This window comes from Aedes albopictus, chromosome 2 (genome assembly GCF_035046485.1).
Source record: "Aedes albopictus strain Foshan chromosome 2, AalbF5, whole genome shotgun sequence".
NCBI classification, from domain to species: Eukaryota; Metazoa; Arthropoda; class Insecta; order Diptera; family Culicidae; genus Aedes; species Aedes albopictus.
Genome location: NC_085137.1, coordinates 485097190 through 485117228, shown reverse-complemented (window position 1 = coordinate 485117228; position 20039 = coordinate 485097190). Strand labels below are relative to the sequence as shown.

At 39.3% G+C, this 20039-nt stretch overlaps 1 protein-coding gene across 11 annotated transcripts in view; it reads right to left on the bottom strand.

The window, feature by feature from the left end:
• LOC109424340 (collagen alpha-1(XVIII) chain) overlaps positions 1–19280 on the bottom strand; it is a 1002865-nt gene extending 983585 nt beyond the window's left edge. For 5 of the 11 annotated variants that reach the window (XM_062854153.1, XM_062854155.1, XM_062854158.1 and 2 more), the window contains exon 1: positions 19054–19279. The gene's annotated coding sequence lies outside the window, so the exon portion shown is untranslated. Of the gene's footprint in view, positions 1–19053 lie in introns of all 11 variants that reach the window. The other 6 variants (XM_062854154.1, XM_062854161.1, XM_062854156.1 and 3 more) reach the window with 2 other exon arrangements.
• Positions 19281–20039: the final 759 nt, after the last annotated feature.

Genomic DNA, 20039 nt, shown 5'->3' with positions numbered 1-20039 from the left:
TGACAAAACATTAGTCAAAAAATCCGTTTACCTTGAAAAAAAAAATATCAAAATGCGTAAAGTGGTCATGTACTGGGAAAATATTACAAGAATCAGGTGACCCAAAATAAGCTTTTGGGTATCGAAACCACAACTTAGTGGGCATCTATCGATTTTTTTGATATTCCCTAGGCCAATGAAATGTATTTGTAACACTTTTAAACTATTTGTATAATTATTTTGTCGAAAAAATATGCTTCAAAGAGTTGGTAGTAGGGTGGGGCAGAATGAGCAACTAGTGATAAAATAATGAAAATGGTAAATATCTTTAACAAACAAATTTTAATTTTGGTTTTCTCTGTTTTGATGCATGTTTGTAACTTTCAATTTATTAACTTGAAAATTTCAGTATCTGTAAATTATCACCGTTTAAAAATTCCTCAATAGAAGACTCATTGAAACCCCACAGTTCCCTACAAATTAAACCCCGTAATCGCTTCAAATTCTCATTGATTGTTGCCGGTATGCTTTATCATTGACAAGAATAGTCAATTAGCATTTGATTGTGTACAAAACTGATATTGATCATCCTGCCCCACCTAGAGGTGCTCATTATGCCCCACCCCCAAAACGCAACTCGCGATTTTATACGTTTTTAAAAACATAAAATTCTACAACATTTATAACTTTATTCGGAATTTCAACGATTAGCTTTTGTCAGTTAAGGTTCAAATGAGGATTGAACGTTAAAATTACACATTGGTTGCATTTAATTTAGGCTGCTCATTATGCCCCGCCTACCCCTAGGCGAGTTACAGTAAAAATATCAGCTCAATCGGAGCATTGATTACGGAGAATGAGATGTTTGAAGTGAGCGACTTTGCTTAACAATAGAACAAAAATCGATTTCAAATCATCAACCTTGTATGGAAAGTCGAAAAAATTTCCGCTCTACTGTAATTTTTTTCGTTCGCGTTTTCGAGCTCAGGGCATGATTCTACACCAAAAATGATCATCAGCTTACCGAGTTCAAAAATGCTGTAAACTAGTGTAATTATAATGGAAAAGTAATGTTCGTGGTGGGCTATCCCCACGCTGTCAAAGGATTACCCATTCATCCCTTGTCCTGTGTAGCAACAAGAATCAAACAAATTGAGCATTCCCCCATCGGGCAAGTTATTAATATTTGTCCGTCAACTGTCACCTCCATATCAGGAAGCATCCATCGCAATCGCATCGCCCGCCGCGTCGCTCCTGGCCTGGCACGGTTTTACAATGGGATGCGTAAAAATGCTTTCCCGGTACAAGCGACGAGCTTCAGCAGCCAACAGCAGTTTAGCCAGGCAGGGTCGCGGTTGATGCTTGGGGCTTCTTTCTTTCCTCGAAAAAAGTGCCTGGTACCATTAATTAATGCAAATGGTTTCATACCGGGTGCGGGTTGCAACGGACGGTGGCGCGTAGGGCCACACAAGCCGAACCGAAGGTAACATTCTGGGAACCAATTTTGAGGTTGGTTTATCAGATGGATGCCTGTGGAAACGTGATGCTTTGTTGGAATAATAATGTTCGAGTGCCTAACACTTTCGATAGTGTTCGATGTCTGATTTCGATTAAAAAGGTCACATATGGTTCGTCATATAGCTGAAGTGATACACGTGCGGGCCTTCATAGAGATCAAGCTGAGGGCAACTTTCAGCATTTATCAACATTTTTCCGGAATTTTCATAGAAAGATGTTTTTTGCAGTATTTTTCCAAAGATTCCTTCAGGTGTCTTTGTAGAATGCATTTCTGTCCATGTATTGAAAATTTTCCAAAAAATCATCGAGAGATTCTTTCAGGAATTCTCCCGGGATTTTTTCCGTGAGTCTTTTTCAAGAGTTTTTCAAAAAATCTTTTAAAAGATACATCATAAAACTAGTCTAGTAGTTTTTTTTTTTTTAGAAATTCATTTCAAAATTCGCCCTGGAATTACTTCAGGGATACTTTTGGAAATTCCTTCAAGAAGTGTATTCCTTCACTTATTTCTTCAAATATTTTTGAAGGAGTTCCTCCAGGAATATGATCAGAATTTCATCCAAGAGTTTTTTTTCTCTGGGATTTCTCCAGGAATATTTCTAGAAATTTCTCAAGAAATTCTCGAAATTATCCTCCAAGAGCTTCCTAAAGAGATGAAGATTTTTTCATTTTTTTTAATTTTATTTCGCTTGTTTTACGGCTCTTTCAGTCTAAGTTAAGCAGCTAAAACGCCTTTCGCATCTACTGTCCTACGTTTCGGTGTGTATTTCACCTTCTTCTGGGAATTAGAGGCTGCGTTTTGCTCTAATTCCCATAAGAAGGTGAAATACACACCGAAACGTAGGACAGTAGATGAAAGAGCCGTAAAACAAGCGAAATACTCGTCAATACAGTCGTAAGCAGTCAGTCAAATTTTTAAACTTTATTCAGATTCTCTCCTCTATTGATTCTCTCAGCAATTGCTGCAGAAAGTTATCCAGTAATTCATTAGCATTTTTTAAGAAATGTTTATAGAATTTCTCCAATGAATACCTGAAGAGAGTTCTCCAGTTCTTCCAGGTATTCTTTCAGTGGGTTTCGTGGCCGTGCAGTTAGCGGCGCCAGCCGTCTAGGTGTTTCGTAGCCTTCAGACTATGGGTTCGAATCCCGCCTCACTGGACCACTGGGTGTTTCGTGTGTTGTCCGTTGTGTCATGTTAGTGATCGTTCAGTCTGTGCAACCTTTGGTTGAAGACGGTGTACTATCATTTGAATGAACTCTTCATAAAATAAGTTTTATTATAAAATTTCTCACGTGATTCTCTAATGATTTCTCCAGGAAACCTTCCAGAAATTACTTAAGTATACTGTTTTTGCTAGGAATTAAGAAGATATCTAAACGAGTTTCTTCAAATATTCTCCCTGGCATTGATGCAGAAATTGCTTCAGAAATTTGTATCCAGGAAATTTTCAAGAATTTATTCTGGGAATCTCGGGTATCAACATGAGTTTTTAAGGGATTCCTTCAGTCAATCCTTCAGGCATTTCTCTAGAAACTCCGTCAGGGATTCTTTCACGAGCTATCCCAATATATTTTTGCAATTTATGGAAGAACTTCTGAAAAAAAAACCATGGATGAATATCTGTAACAATTTCTGCATGAATCACAGGATATATTTTTGACAGAACCGCTACAGAAATTTCTAAAAAAAAAAAAGATCACCTGTTAAGCCCTCTTAACCATTCGTCCCTCAGCACGAGTTTCCTGACGCCAATTGAGGCTACCTGTTTGGTTTACTTTTAAAGCCTGTATCCGCAATAACCGGGACACAGAAATACAGCTGTAACTCTGTAATAGATACATTAAAATTGCTCAATTTTGGCATAATAAAATCTTAAGATGCGTTCATCTCACCTACAAAATTTCATGTGAATCGGTGCAGTACTTTTTGTCGTAGCAATGAAAGAGTAGAATGTGCGCCATTGAATTTTGTACAGCCCCTAGTTTTGCTTGTCAGAGCTGCAACTTTTGAATTCCTCAAAGGAAATGGCTGAAATTTTCAACACAAATCTCTCAATCTACATTTGTTGCATGGGCAAAATTTCAAAAAAATCGATGCACTATCAACTATTTTATAATCGAATCATGTATTGGGACTGAACGTGATTTTGGCCCCTCAGACAGCAATTAGTCAGCACCCTTTATTGTATCGATTGTATTATTGAAAGTACTTTACCAATAATCATCAAATTTTGCCGACATAATATACACATAATCAACTACTTTCTGTGAAAATTTCATGAAAATTGGTAAAGAAATTCAAAAGTTATGAATAGGCAAACATCGCACATGAAAAACACGAAAAATTTTCTCTAACACTCACCCCTATCAACACCAGTAGCTTTCGAACCAATTAATAAAAGTTGATGAAATTTTGCAAGAAAGTGTCTCTATAAATATCATAACTGCTAACGAAATTTCATAATTATCATCACAAAACTTTGAACTCTAGCGTAAAAGAACCATCTAGTATGCGAATGAAAATTGATCATGATTGTACAAAATGCTTAAAACCACGTCTGTTTGTTTTTCATCCACAGTTAAAAGTAATGCATCGATTTTTATGAAATTTTGCACAAATAATAAACATACACCAAAGAGTTCTCAGTCAATTATTTGGCCAATTTTACCGATTCATTACTGAGCTACAGCCGTACTACAGTGTCCCGATTATTGCGGATACAGGCTTTATCCCGGAAGTTATATTCTAAGCGGGCAGCTACACGGGCAACTAATTCAAGTAACTCTTGAAAAAAACCCTTAGAATAATTTCCAAAGAATTTTTGAAAAACTTCTTGGAAAGAAGACTTCATGGAAGAATTTTTGAAAAAATAAACATTACTGAAATTCCTCAAGAAATGCTTATAATTCTGAATTTCTCCTCTGGAGGAATTTTTGAAGGAATCCCTGAAAGAGTCCTAGTAGGAACTTCAAAAGGAATCCGAATAGGAATTTCTGTGAGAATTCCTGGAGTAATTTTGAAGCAATCTCTAGTAGAATCGCTTTCCTTTTGAATGAATTTCTGAAGGAATCACAGAGAAATTCTTGAAGGAATCCCAAGAGGAATTTTTAAAGTAGCTCCTCGGGAAGCCATTGCTGGAATTCCTACAAACGTTTATTGGAGATATTTTTGGGAATTTCCTGAAGAAATAATTTTGTAAAGTTATTGACAGATTTCTACGAGCGTAATGGAGAAATTTGTGGATGCATTTCTAAACAAACTCTTGTAGTGATCTTAGATCCCTAAAAAGACTTTTCAGATACTCCTCAAACGATTCTGCAGAAATTTCTAGGAAATTTTCCTTAATCAATTCCTTGAAGAATCTAGTGAGAAATTCATAGGGTTATCCTTCGAGGAAAAGCCGGAGAGGTATCTGGAGGTTATCCAGAAGGTATCTCTGGATAATTTACTGGAAGTAATAATGCAAGAATCTCTGGATTTCCTGGATCCCTGAAAAAATTCCTGAGGCAATTTGCAATGGAATCCCTAGAGAAATTTGTGCAGGAATATTTGGAAGAATGCTGAAGAAACCACTGGAATAAGTTATGAAAGAATCTTTCAATTAATTTCTGTAGGAATCCCTGTTGAATATTCTGAAGGAACATCTGCTGAAGAAATTTCCGATTCACTAAAAGAATTTTTAAAGTTATCCCTGGCGGAGTTGTCGAAGGACTCCATGAAAATCTACCTAAAGGAATACGTATGGAAAGTTCTGGAAAAACTCTTGAAAAAATGGTTCCGGGTTATTTGGCCGAACACCATTTGGCCGAGGGCCGTTTGGCCGAAAAGTGAATGATGAACTTATGTGACCATGCCACTGTTCTCCGCATCAATATGACTTGAAAGAACAGCCTATGATTTAAAGAAAGAAAAATATTTGATAAAATTTTGGCTGTTCCAATGCCAATTGATCCCAAAATGTCAAAACTAGAAAGAATAGCCTATGATTAAAAGAAGGTAATACTTGTGATAATCATAATGGTAGTTAGACTGTCAAAAACTTCCTCTGAATTCTTTTGATCACAATTCGACAAAACGGCACTCAGCCAAACGACCCATTCGGCCAGATGGCATTCGGTCAAATGGCGTTCGGCCAAACGGCATTCAGCCAAATGGCCGGACACCTAAAAAAATATCTAAGGCATTTTTTATGAATCCCTTGAGCATCTCTTAAATAACCGCTGGAGGAGTTTCTGAAAAAAAAACTTGGTAAATTTTGAAACAGAATTCCTGGAATAATTTTGGAAGAAATCCATAGAAGATTTGTTAAAGGAAACCTCGAACAAATTTATGGTGAAATCTCATAAACAATTTCTGATCGAATCTCCATGGTTATTAGTAAAGGAATTCCTGTCAGAATGTCTGAACATTTTGTATGGAATTTTTGAAGGAGTCTGTGCAAGATTTTCTAAAGAAATTCTTGAATGAATTCTAAACTTTTGATTTTCTTCAGTCGCTGAATGCATTCATGAAGGAGTCCGTAGATGATTTAACGAAAGAATCTATGGAAGAATTTCTGAGAAAACCTTAATTTTTCTAAACGAATCATTCGATAAATTTCTTGAGAAATTTCTCGAATTTCTGGAGGAATCACTAAAGGTTTTCTGATTTTTTTTAATAATTAATTCTAGATTTTCTTAAACATCTTCAATAATGAATTCCATTGAAGTTTCCTAAAGATACATCCAGGAACTTGGATCTAAAAAAATAGAATCTTTTTTATAATTTCTTCCAAGGAAACTTTCCGAAATTGTTTCATGGATTCGTTTAAAAATCCTCTACGAATTTCTTTCAGAAAATCTTCAACGAATTTCTTCATACACACTTAGAAAATATCACCGACTTCAGTAATGCTTCACCGAAACTTTTACCGAATTTCGTGAAATTTTGACATTTTTCCAAAATTACCGAACGCTCAGCAGTTTCATTAAAAATTACCGAACGTGACTAGCTGTGTATAGTTTTCCAGCGATTCCTTCACAAACTCATCCATGCATTGCTACAGAAGTTCTTCCAGAGCTCCATAGGAATCGAAAATTCAAATTTTTTTCAGAAATGATGCAAAGGGTTTACAACACCTTTCAAAGTTTCATTCAAAATTATTTCAGGGATTACTTACGATGATTCTTAAGGGATTCCTCAAGGAAGTCTTCCAAGGCATCATAAAAAAACAATCGTCTGGATTCATAAAAAATCTTCCAGATAACTTTAGTAGTTTCTCCAGAGATTGGTATAGAAAATTTTCTATGGATTTCTTTCAAAATTTCACTATGCCAGGAATTCATTCCTGAAATGTTTTAAGGATTTCTTCAAGCATTCTTCAAGGGAGTCTTTACGAAACTTCTCCAGACCTTTTTCGGCATATCTGAAATTGAGAATTTCTACAGAAATTTTACCTATAATTCGTTGAGGAAGTTTTCCGTGGACTCCTTCTTACACTTCTCCTGGAATTACTGCGGAAAATTTTTGCAGGAGTTTTTGCAGGGTTCCATTTCTACTTTTCTCCAGGAATTCCTTTTCTCTAGAGATTTCCTTGTGAAATTATGCAGGGCTTCTACTAAAAGTATCGACAATACTTCAGGGATCCATCCAGAAAACCTAGCAAGAATTCCTTTAGAAAAGTTTCTAAAGGGATATTTTTAAAGAAAATCCTCCAAGTACTCTGTTGAAGAGTTCATCTAGAAACTTTTCTAATTTTTTCTAGAAAAATTGCGCTGAAGTTCCAGTAACCTTTTCCGAAGAAGTATCCCCTGGTATTTTTCTAGGAGTTTTTTTTGTAAAAATTCCTCCTGAGATTTCTTTAAAAAAAATCCTTCAGAGATTGCCTTAGTAATTCTTCTAAGAATTCCCAAATCCCTAAGAGAAGTACAGAACATACCTTGACGAGATTCCTTGAAAAAATTCTGGAAGCATTTCCAGCCTGAATCTCTGAAGCAAATCCTGAAGTAATATCTGGAGAAATTTCTGGAGCAATTCTTGTCAGAGTACATGGGAGAATTCCCTGAGATAACTGGATAAATTTCTTGAGAAATTTCTGGAGTAGTTTTCAAGGAAATACGTGAGGAAACTTATAACGGACACCCTTGAGGAATCCTTGGTGAAATTTCTTTAGCAATCCCTGGAAGAAGGTACTCCTGCAGTTACATCAAGAAAATGTTTTGAATAATTTCTTAATCTCTTAAGATGTGAGAGGAAGTCCTGCTGGAATTTTTGAAAACCAAAGGACTGGAGGAGTTTTTTTTTATTTTAGAGAATCACAGAGGAAAATTATGAAAAAAGGTTTTTTTAAAGGAATCTCTAATGGAATACCTGAAAGAACTGATGCACTCTCTCGAGGTACTCCTAGACTTATTTTTTGAAAACATCTTGTAGAGGTGCGTGCCAAGGAACAAAACTCTGAAGAAACTCCTGAAGGATCACCGATAAAATGTCAAAAGGATTCCCGAAGAAAGATCTGAATAAATCCTTAAACGAATTTATGAAGCAGTTCTTGGATATAAACCAACATTTTAAGTTCTAATCCTGCAAGAAATTGTATAAAAAAAAACTCTGGAATGACATTGTTAAAGGATTTTTTGGAGGACGATGTGGAGTAATTCGATATAGTTTTTGTCGTGAAATTTCTAGAAGAATTCCAGAAGAAAATCTTAAAGAAAACTGTAGAAGGTAATTTGATTAGAATCCCTGGAAGTATTCTTTAAGACAGTTCTGATGAGAACTCTTCATTTGCTCTGGAAGGTGTAATGCGACGAGCCGGGGTACGATTTTCACAAAATCCGGTCAATATGTTCACTATGTGGACGACATGGACATTATCGACAGAACATTTGGAACGGTGCGGTGGCAGATCTGTACACCCAGCTGAAACGCAAAGCCGCTAAGGCTGAACTGTTGGCGAATGCATCCAAAATAAAGTTTATGCTGACAGGCTGAAACCGAACACGACCGGGTTCGTCTAGGTAGGAGGTCCTCTACGGATACGAGACATGGACAATGCACGAGGAGGACCTACAAGCACTCGGAGTTTTCGAGTGACGCGTGCTAAGGACGATCTTCGGCGGTGTGCAGGAGAACGGTGTGTGGCGGAGAAGGATGAACAACGAGATCGCTGCACTTTACGGCGAACCCAGCATCCAGCAGGTGGTCAAAGCCGGAAGGATACGGTAGGCAGGGCATGTTTAAAGAATGCCGGATAACAACCATGCCCAGCTGGTGTTTGCTACTGATCCGGTTGGTACAAGAAGGCGTGGGGCGCTGAAGGCCCGATGGGCGGACCAGTGTATCGAAAGTCAAACAGACGAAACACCCCCAGACACATTCCCTTAGAATCCATGCCCCAGTTCGATAGCAATTTTGTCGGTGTACGTCCGATTGTCTCTGGTTAATCTGCAACGACCTTTCGAAAAATGATTCGCGTTCTCCTTTGCCTCTCCGTTGTCGTCGCCGTCGTCCCATCTAGAAGAAGATGTCGGAGAACGAGAGGGAGGGCAATTTAGATCAAGTGCAATGATATTCCCGGTGGCTGGAGGAGGCCCCAAAGCGTGAAAGTGAAAGTTACACCCCCTCGTCTCAGTCCACTCGTCCGTTTTCTTTGGTTGGGTGGCACCCGGAAGAACACCCACACGGGAGGTTCGTTTTCAGTGTGCGGAAATGTGATGTTTATTCTTGCGCTGATGGAATAACGGAGCTGGACCGGATAGAGATGGACGATGCGAAGCCCAAGAGCGCGGTATACCCTCGAGGCGCGTGGACCGCTGGCGATGGCGCTGCGCTGATGATGCTTATGCTTTGAGATTTTTTTCTCCGGATCGGTTCTGACTTTGAACGGTGTGTGATTGTTGTGATGATGTCGGTGGCTGGCAATGAGAGTGCAAACGGCAGTTTTTCCTCCTAGGTGCGGAGATTTCAAAGGAAGAATGGAATTGCGTGTGCTCGCTTATTCTTTGTGAGTACGAGAGGGGTTTTGTTTGCGGAAATTGTTTACACAAACTTTTGTGTACGACGTCGACCGGTGCGAATGGTGATTCGGATCCGGCTGGAGGGCCAAGCCAAGGTGAAGAAAAGTGAACGGGAAAAAAAGGTTTTTGGCCGAAGATTGGGTTATCATCATCAGTGGCAGAAAAGTTTGAGATGTTTGAATTGTTTTTTATTTCTTTGGGAGAACAAAAAGTTATTGTCGTTTGAAATCTTGTTTGGCTCGTTGTTTGAGATCACAAATCTTATTTGTTAGATACGCGTGAAGCCGGTGATTCACGAGAAACTAATTTAGAGGAAGCTGTGAGGATGTACGGTTGGGTGCGATGACGTATTTTCATTTATGTTGAAATCGCCCTTTACCACTTTATATCTTTCAATCTACTTTTTCCCTCTTTTCAGGTTATACAGCTCATGTTCATGCTCATAAGGGCTCCTATAGCCACAGCTGTAAAGGCATGCTGGGGGCGATGGGTTCGATTCCCGGTCGGTTCAGTAACTTATCTCCTTGACTTCCTTGTGCATGGAGAATCTTCGTGCCTACCACAATATGTAAATTGATCATTGGCAGATAAAGCTCTGATTTAAAAAGACGCAGAAGAGAAAGAAGAAGAAGAATAAGGAGAAGAAAAATATGATGATCATAGCCATCATTTGAACTAAAAAGGGGTTGAAAAAGCACACCATCTATCACAGTATAAATGGCAGTGTTCAAGTTAAATAGTTATTATCTGTTGACATTGAAATGTTCAAAGAATTCAGTAAGCTGTTAATGTTTTTGTTGGTCATCTTATCCAATTTTTCATGAAGAGATAATAATTTTTTTATAACAATTTTGAGATTGAAAGTCGACAACCTTCAATTTCTGGTAAAGCTGTGAATTGACTTTAGCAATGGAAATTCCATGGTAAGATATGTCAATACAACGCGCCTGTTTGGTTGACGGGCTGTCTGTCAGATAGAAATCCAACAAAAGATATTTTGTTCACCCTTTAGTTCGGCAGCGGCAGGGGGTTTCAATTCATAGGGCTTAGTGTGCCAGTTATGGCTATAGTACCTCAAATTCGTCATAGTTGATGTTCAGCCTCTAAGGATGCAAAACGTTAAGAAAAAAGAAGTGCGAACAAACGATCACGTTAACAAAAGATGGCGATCCCCGAAACTTGAAACGTCAAAAAACGCAGTAGGCTAGACAAAGTTTGCCGGGTACAGCTAGTATTGTATGAAAGTCTATAAATCAGCAATACCCAACAAGAATAACTATAAAACCCACTCCCGCATATGGCCTCCACTTTTGCATCCTATTCAACATCATATAAGAGTTCGTGTTATCTGGGAAAGAGGTGGTAGGAATAAAGAAGTGATTGAAAGGATCGAAAGGATTCGTGGAAGGGGATAAGAAGGAATGAATGGTGGTTGGGGTGGGGATGTATGCATTAAGGTTTGCCAAGAGTAAATCAGATTAAAGGGTTCTTTTCCACTCGAGATCTCAAGTGATCAACACCGTCGGAAGATTATAACCCGGATAACTAGTGCCACCTTAAAGGCCCATAGCCAGTTTGAAGTTCAGTGAAGTGAACTAGTGTGATAGCCATAGTTATTGGCCACTTAAAAGAAAAGAAACCTCTACTTTAGGTTGGGATTCAATTGAGTCAGTCTAACCCGTGGAGTTCCGGCTAGGACCTGGTTCCTACTTTCAAGCCATACCGTCCGCTCCGGATTAGCTAAGAGCAAGCAGTCAATGGAGATGGCGACACGTTACCCACCTGGAGTGTTCATCCTAAAGCCAGGTGTACGCAAACCCTGTCTGGCAGCCCACGTGAAAGCAACAGTCTGCGATAGCCGATACGATCAACGGTAGCCAATAAATAAAGTGATTAAAAAGATTAAGTATATTGGTTTTGAACTTCTGATCAACGCGAAAAGCCGACCCTGTAAAGAAGAGTTTAGGAACCCCTGTTGGCCAGGCCTGTTAGGTATAATCCCCAGCGAGCGTCTCGGGATTATTCCCTTCGAGATATAACTCACTTTATTTAAACGACAGATTACTTGAGAAAAGGTAGAGTTACGCCAGAGAAGTTTTCGTTTGCGGAACACGAATCACACCAAACATATCTTCAGAAACTTTACAACGCATAATGCCTGGATCAAAATGTTTCTCTGAAGAAATCTTCAGAGAAATCACTGGAGAAAACCAGAAAAAAACCTTTAGAGGAATTTATTGAATCTAGATGAATGTCAGCATACGTTTTGGAGGGATTCCTAGAAGAATACTAGTGAAAATCCTGAAGGAATCCAGGCGCTCCTGGAGGTATCCCTAGAAAAATCTCAGAAGCAATTTCTGGAGAAATCCCTTGAAGAAATCCACATAGAAATCTCAAGAGGACTTTCTGCAGAAATCCATGAAGGGATCCCTTTTTGAATTGCAGCAACATTCTGGATGAATCGCAGCATTAACTTCTTTAGAAATTCCAGCTAGAACTGTTGGAAGAATCTCATGAGGAATTTCATGAGAGTTTCTGAAAGAATCATTTGATAAAGTTGCTGGATGAATTCTTGCAAGAGGAAATGGATAAATTCTTGGAACAATCACCAGAGGAGCTAATAGAATAATTTAAGGACCATTTCCTGGAAGAATTCCAGCACAAATTCCTGGTAAAACCACAGGAGGAACTCCTGGATGGATCCCAGAAAAAATGGCTCTTTCGATTAGGTTATAGAAAATAGTAATATTTTATTCCCTAAACAACCCAATTATTGGAGAAATACATAGAAAAATAATTCGTAGAGGTATCACAAGAGGAATTTCTAAAGTATTCTATAGAAGAGTTCCTCTATGGAAGAGTCTATCCAAGAATTCCTGGAGATACTCCTGGAGGAATACATAGACTAATCACAGAAGGAATCCCAAGAGGAGGTTTTCTGGAAGAACCCCATGAAGAATTCCTAGAGGAACCCCTCCCAACTAACAATCACTCATTTTACAAGCGATTTGATTCAGCATGATGCTGAATAACATTTGGATAATTTTCAGACACAACCTTTGTTCGGGTTTTGTTCACACACATTTGGAGAAACTATAAAGCATAGTGTTGTGTACCAACTGAACTGTTTGTTGTTAAATCGTTTAACAACTACATAGTAAAGCTGTTATTCAGCTCTAGCAAAAATGATTAAAATTAAATAAAAGGCAAAATTTTTCAATTTCCCCGAGAGTTTATTATTGGCAGTTAATGCTGCGAACAACTATCGTGAAATAATAACTACACATAAATTTACCTAAATTCAGATTCGAACTCGAGACCCGTCGATTGCCAGCCGCATGTCTTCCTATCTGCGCCATCCTAGAGATGATGGATTGCAGCGCTCAAATCAAAACATAAACTTCTCGTGGTTTATTAATGATCAGAATTCGGCTCCTATCCAGCAGTGGTGAATTAGCACAGAACGTAATGGTTAACGACTGAACAATAGATTAATTCAGCTGTTGTTCAGTAAAAAACATGTGGTTTTCATCATGTACTCTAAGTCGAAGTATGATGAAACGAAAGCGCTTATTTGACTTGTGAAAAACACATTATACAGATACATGTGCCTGTTTCTACATGAACTTAACAGGAAGCAGGAAAAGGTCTTGTTAAACTATGTTGTAAAGGAATTACTGCGAGTCGAATAAAAATCTTATTTAACGCTTGAAAAGTGTTAAATACCAATACGAAAAGTTGAGCATTGGCTACTTTTTCAATTGAAATAGCATTTGTACAGTTATGTGTACAGTATAATTTTAGTTCAGCTATAATTACTATCATAAAGCAACAATTCAGCATGCATGCTTGTTTGCGGCTGGCGATTGTTTTTTTTTTTTTCCTCCCCTGTTGGGGAATTTAAGCCACTGCGTCCAATAAGCTGAACTTTTGTGGCATGTCCCGTTTTGATATTCGCATCTAGCCAGCTAATTACCATGTGTCAAGTAATCAGCTTCTGCCACGACGCGTCGTCTCCCAGTCAGGTGCAATGGAATTAATAAACCCAAGACCTTCCCAGGTTCTGCAGACCAGATCTCACTGGGTTGCAAGCAACCACTATTTAGAAATCTTTGCCTGCGCATGTATAAAGCACCACAACTGCAAAGCAGATGTTCCGAGGTTTCACGTTCCGTATTACAGAAACGACAGATATCACTCTGAATCTGGCCAATATTTTTCAAGTGATACCTGCTCGGACAGTGTCCAGTTACTAGGCCAGTGTATGTACATAGAGCTCTCTTGTTGAGCTCTAAGAGCTTTTTGGTTTTATAAGCGTTTGGTGTTATAAATCGTTTTGACTGATTGCAATTTTTGACATCCATCCAATTGGATATCACCCTCTGCTCAGCCCAGCATTTCAGATCCATTTTAATTGTACAGTTTGATATTCCGCAGAATGGTTCTGGACCAACAAATTGTAAATTGGAACCACTTTTAGCAAGCTCGTCTGCCATTTCATTCCCTTCAATGCCGCAGTGACCTGGAACCCAGTATAAGTTTACTGAGTTCCCTTGGCACAGCCTGCGCAGTGAAAGAATGCATTCCCAGACAAGCTTTGAAGTACATTTGTAAGCGCACAATGCTTTTAGTGCAGCTTGACTATCTGAGAAAATACAAATATTTGCATATCTGTATTTTCTCTCAAGGCAGATATTTGCGCATTTCAAAATAGCAAGAATCTCTGCTTGAAACACCGTAGGATAGTGTCCCATCGCCACTGATGTTTGTATTCCAGGGCCGTAGATTCCTGCTCCCGTTTTTATTCCAACTTTTGAGCCATCTGTATAGAATTTGATTGATCCTTGACGAACAGTGGGACCTCCGACTTCCCAATCTGCACGAGTTGTTTCGTGCAACTTGTAAGGAACATCATGGTTCTAGACAGGTTTCATCCAGTCTTTAATCATTTTCATTACTGGCCTATTTTGGAAGTATTGTGAAATGCTCAGGTGACCTACAAGATCACCTGGCATAAACTTTTCAACTCGTTCAAGTCTCAGCAATTCCTTTTCTGCTTCTAATTGCACGTACTCGTGCAAAGGTAGCAGATTGAGAATCGCATCTAAAGCTTTTGATGGAGTGCTACGCATCGCTCCTGTAACAGCAATGGACGCAAGACGTTGAATTTTCGCAAGCTTTGATTGCGTGGTAGCCTCTTTTGTTTTTGGCCACCAGACAAACGAAGCATACGTCACTTTTGGGCGGATTATGGCAGTATAAATCCACATTATCATTTTTGGTTTCAAGCCCCACTTCCTGCCAATAGTTTTGGAGCATAACCAGAACGCACTTGTTGCCTTACCGATCACGGACTCAATTTGAGCATTCCAGTTCAGTTTGGCATCCAGAATCAAACCTAAGTACTTGACTCGATCACTAGGATGAATTTGTATCCCTCCAAGCCGAAAAGCTTTTGGGTTGATTTTCCTTCTCCTAGTGAAAGGGACAATTACGACTTTTGACGGGTTGATGCTAAGGCCCTCCTTAATACACCATGAATGTGTATAGTTTAGGGCCCTTTGCATTCTCTCCGAAACAGTTTCGTCATACTCTCCTCTCACTATTATGACTATATCGTCTGCAAAGCCCACAACTTCGAAACCTCTTTCCTTCAAGCTTCTTAGAAGATCGTCTACAACTAAGGACCACATTAGTGGTGAGAGGACTCCTCCTTGAGGGCAACCCTTTGTTGCCCTTACTGTTATAGAAGAACTTCCCAGCTCAGAAGTGATTTCTCTTTTTGCAAGCACAGTATGAATCCAATGTATGATACATTGGTCGAAGTTTTTATTCTCCATGGCACGCTTCATAGATGAATAGGAGGCATTATCAAATGCTCCTTCTATATCTAAAAAGGCGCATAGAGCTATTTCTTTTGCTGAAAACGTTTTTTCCACCTTTGTTACTAGCGAGTGAAGTGCCGTAACCGTTGACTTACCAGATTGATAAGCAAACTGGAAGTCAGACAGGGGATGCTCTTTTATGTAAGAAGAATTGATAAAATCCTTCAAAACCTTTTCCATAGTCTTCAACAAAACTGAAGAAAGACTAATTGGTCTATATGCTTTCGGATGAGTTTTATCTCGTTTCCCCTTTTTCGGGATAAAGATAACTTTTACAAGTCTCCATTTTGATGGAACGAAATTCAATCTCAAACTAGCCTTGAACATCTCAATTAGTGATGGAACCAACACCGTTTCTCCGTTTTGAATCAGTGCTGGAAATATCCCATCAACTCCTGCAGATTTAAAAGGCTGAAAAGATCTTATCGCATTTTCCACTCTGGCCTTCGTGAAGATTTCATCAGCTAAATCTGAGGCGGTGTTAACTGTACTATTTGACTCCATTGAGTTTATACTAGGACATCCTTCACCTTCCAGAGATATAGTATCATTGGAATCCACACTTAGAACCGAACCTGGAAAATGGGTTTCCATCATTAAATCCAAAGTTTCACGAGGAGTTTTGGTAAAAGCTCCATCGTCACGCTTCAGATTTCCCAATTCATTTGCATGATCTTTTGCAAGCGTTTTTTGTAGTCTAGCAACTACAGGAGTACTGTTTATGTTTTCACATGTCAGCACCCAAGATTTTCTTTTAGATTTTCGAATTTCGTTGTTGTACTCAGTCAGGGCTTTCCTATACTGAGTCCAATCTCCCGTTTGTTTCGCTCTATTGAACATTTTACGAGAAAATTTTCTTAGGCGATCCAGTTTAAAGTTCCACCATGGCACGTCTCTAGTAGAAGACGATTGTATGGTGGGACAACTGCTGTTAAAGGAATTGATGATACTTTCATTTACTCTTTGAGAAAATGATTCCAACTTTTGGGTTGAATCGATAGTTTCCTCCATTGTAAATGAATGCGAATTCAACAATTCCACATATTGATCCCAGTTTGTCTTCCTAGGATTTCTAAATGCAGTTCTAGAATAATCTCCACCGCTCCAATTGAAGATTATGTGTTTATGATCAGATAGAGAAATCTCATCTGACACGTGCCAGTTTGTGATATTGTCAAAGATTGCAGCGTTGCACAGTGTTAGATCCAAGACCTCTTGTCTGATTGCATTTAAGAAAGTAGGTTTATCACCATTATTACAAATGTCTATATTGTTCGAAGACAGATACTCTAATAGTGACTCACCTCGACTGTTAATATCCGTACTACCCCAAACCGTGTGATGCGCATTGGCGTCACAGCCAATGATGAACGATTTGCTGTTTTCTTTACAGAATTGAACAAATGATGCGATCTCAGGAGGAGGTACCCCAGGAACATCACCAGGAAAGTAAGCTGAAGCCACAGCGATCTCAGTTTTACCCCTAGTGGTTGGTACCTCTACCATGACCGCAACAATGTCCCTTCTGATAAACTCTGTAATAGGATAACATTTTAACGTTTTACGTACTAGGACAGCAGTTCTGGGAGAATCTTGTTGCTCATCATAAAACAGTTTACTATTTTGTGTCAGAACACCAAGAATCTTTCGTTTATTGGACCATGGCTCTTGAATTACCGCCACTTCCAGCCCTTCTTTTTTAAACCTTCGACTCAACACAGCAGAAGCACCTTTTGCGTGATGAAGGTTTACCTGTACAAACTTGATTCCAGTCATGAACATGAACATACATTTACCCACTTTTGTTAAGCCTCGGAATTGAGACTTAAGAAAAGTAGCCGATTATCCCGGAGACAAATTAGGTCCACTGCGTCATTGCTCCGTTTAACACAGTAAGGGCAAAAATACTGTGGAGGGTGCCCTGGTACTCCACAGGCACCGTTAGCGGCTAGGTTTTTATTAGACCCCCCTAACCATTCATTCCTAGGCACGGTACGCATTAAGCCGCTTGACACCATGAATTAGGGGTCACCTGTTAGTGGACTCTTACCACCGGAACAGACGGTCCGTAGTGTTATTCTTAGCCAGTTGAAGGAACTGCTACCGACACTACACGGCTATCTAGGCTGATCGGGAATAGAAATTAATATTGATGATCAACTTCTTTCGAGCCCGAACAGCCGCCCGTCTTGGCGATTGTTAGTTGGGCTGTACAGAATATCTGGAGGAATCCTTGAACAAATTCAAGGAGAAAATCTCAAAGTAATTGTTTTTTTTTTCAAATATTGTTTTAGTTTTTTACAAACGAGCACGCTTTTTGGAGTCACTGTGAATTTCCAGGATTTAAGAACTCTATTTTGCAATTTTAAACAGATTTTTTGATACCACTTTTTGACAGCTGCGCTCAGTACAAAACCCGCCGCTCCCATATAAACTTCATATTTATTTTTAAACAGGTTCCCAGGCACCAACATACATGGAATTTGGATGTCGGCCCAGTTTGGCGTTCAGATTCAGAATATGGAATTATCTCAAGATTGCTAAAGAAGCCAATTGTTAGAGGATTTCAGCAGGGATTCCTGGAACTACAGGAATGCCTAGAGAAATCTCTTGATTTCGAAAAAAGACGCTATTTGATACTATATTAGGCTAAATGGTTGGATCGTAGCGTACTAACGTACCTGCAACACGATATACGAATGCTAAATGGTCAACTGGCAAATATAGCTCTCAGATAATAATTATGGAAGCGCTCATTCTACATCAATCTTAGGAGCAGGATCTATTCCTGTTGGGACGTAACGCTAGAAACAAGTGTTTTCATAACGTAATTTCACTATGACGCAAAAAAAAAACAAAAATAATAGAAAACATAAAACGGTAATGCTGAATCAAAAACACTTTTTTTTATTAAAATAGGTTGATAAAATCGGGTCACCACTGTATTTTAGTACCAAACCAATAACATATTAACAACATTGTCGTCCGTTATTCACACTTCCAGTAACCTGTAGTAATCCAGCTTTCGTTGTTGTGTGTCGATGTCGTTTCCCTTGCCGCAGAAAGTTGATCCCATTTGAAATCTTGATCCTGGCGGTTGTAATTTTGTAATTAATTCTTGCTCTATTGAAGAGTTAGTACTGTTTCACCAGCTCCGTAGCTGTGCAGTGCGAAGCAGATACTGCTGAAGGCGCTGAGCCTGATTGGAGTATTCAAATTCAGATCCAAAACTTGAACTTATTATTTCACTATAAATAACTTCACTAACGGAATTTCACTAATGAGCAATAGCCGGAAATTTTCATTTCACATTCTTCATTTTATTCACTACTGATAACATTTTTCTTCGTCTTCCGAATTACTGGCTTTTTCAGTTTTGAACTACAATTCAAAATTGCTTTGGGGCAAAGCAAAACATTCCGTTCTGAATTGTCCAAGACTGAAACAGATAGTTTTTCCGATGTAACAGATTTCCAGTCGCACTCATGCAGCACTCGGATGCAGATTCTTCATCTCGGTTTTAAAACGTCGACTTTGTAGACACTTCCCAAAAGTTGCACACCTCACTCAATAAGGACGAACAATTTCGCTTCCACAATCCGCCAAAAGCATCCACTCAAACCCAAATCTTCAAACGTCGTCAAAACCCCCAAAACTCCACACAAAACTACTCACTTCAACGCAATCCGCTAACGAACTAAAATAGAAGGAGACACTACCAAAAGGACTACCCTAGTGGAAGTAACACAGACCCGATGCGACCGTACCGAGGACACACTGTAGACTGACGACGATGGAGCACCCGCCGATCCGTATTGCTTTGGTGGTTCTTGTTGCGTTGTTGGGTGATCTCTCCGTATTTTGGGGAATCCCTCTCACTCGCAGCGCGAGCTCCCCAACATTTGCATATGCTGCGCAACATGTTTGCTCCCATCATGGGAGAGTGAGTGCCGTACCCAACCTCCCAAACCCCAAAGTAAACAACAAAGCCGGCTGATGCTGTTCCTGTTGATGGGGGAAATTTGAGGGATTGAGGAAGAGAGACCGGACCGCGTGGTACTTTGTTTTGGCGACGCTTCAGCGTCGCCGGCATCCAAGTCGCGACCTAGCGTCGTCCGTCGTCGTGTCGGTTGGTGCGTGGGAGAACGACGAGAGTGTTTGTTTATAACGCTGTTTGCTCTGCGGCTGTGACTCGCGGACGGCGGATGGCGAGAGCGAGAGGCGACAATGATGCAAAAGAAAACCGGCGACGACGACGGTGGCGTCTTGGCGTTCGCGCGAAATTCGATGCTTCATCGTAAAGCCGCGTGCTTGGTCGTCTCTCGCGGCGTGTACGGTTTTCACGCTCTCGTGCGCAACGAGGAATTTGAAATTATTGAGAGATTAGCTTGATATGTTGCTTTCTAAAGATGTTGCAAGCATCGTGTTTTTGGAATTCCTTCGCAAATAGCAGGCTCTAGTGGCATCCTTTTTGTCGTATATATTGCCTTTTCTTGATTTTTGTTTGTCTTTTTTGTTATTGTCTAATACTGGGTCTTTATTTTCCATTACTTTTCTTAAGTTTTCTTAACGCGTGCCGTTTAATCATCAAACTGTGTAACTTCTTTGTTTTAAGTAATTCTTTTTTTATCTGTCTTCTCTGTTTTCTCTGTCTTCTCTGT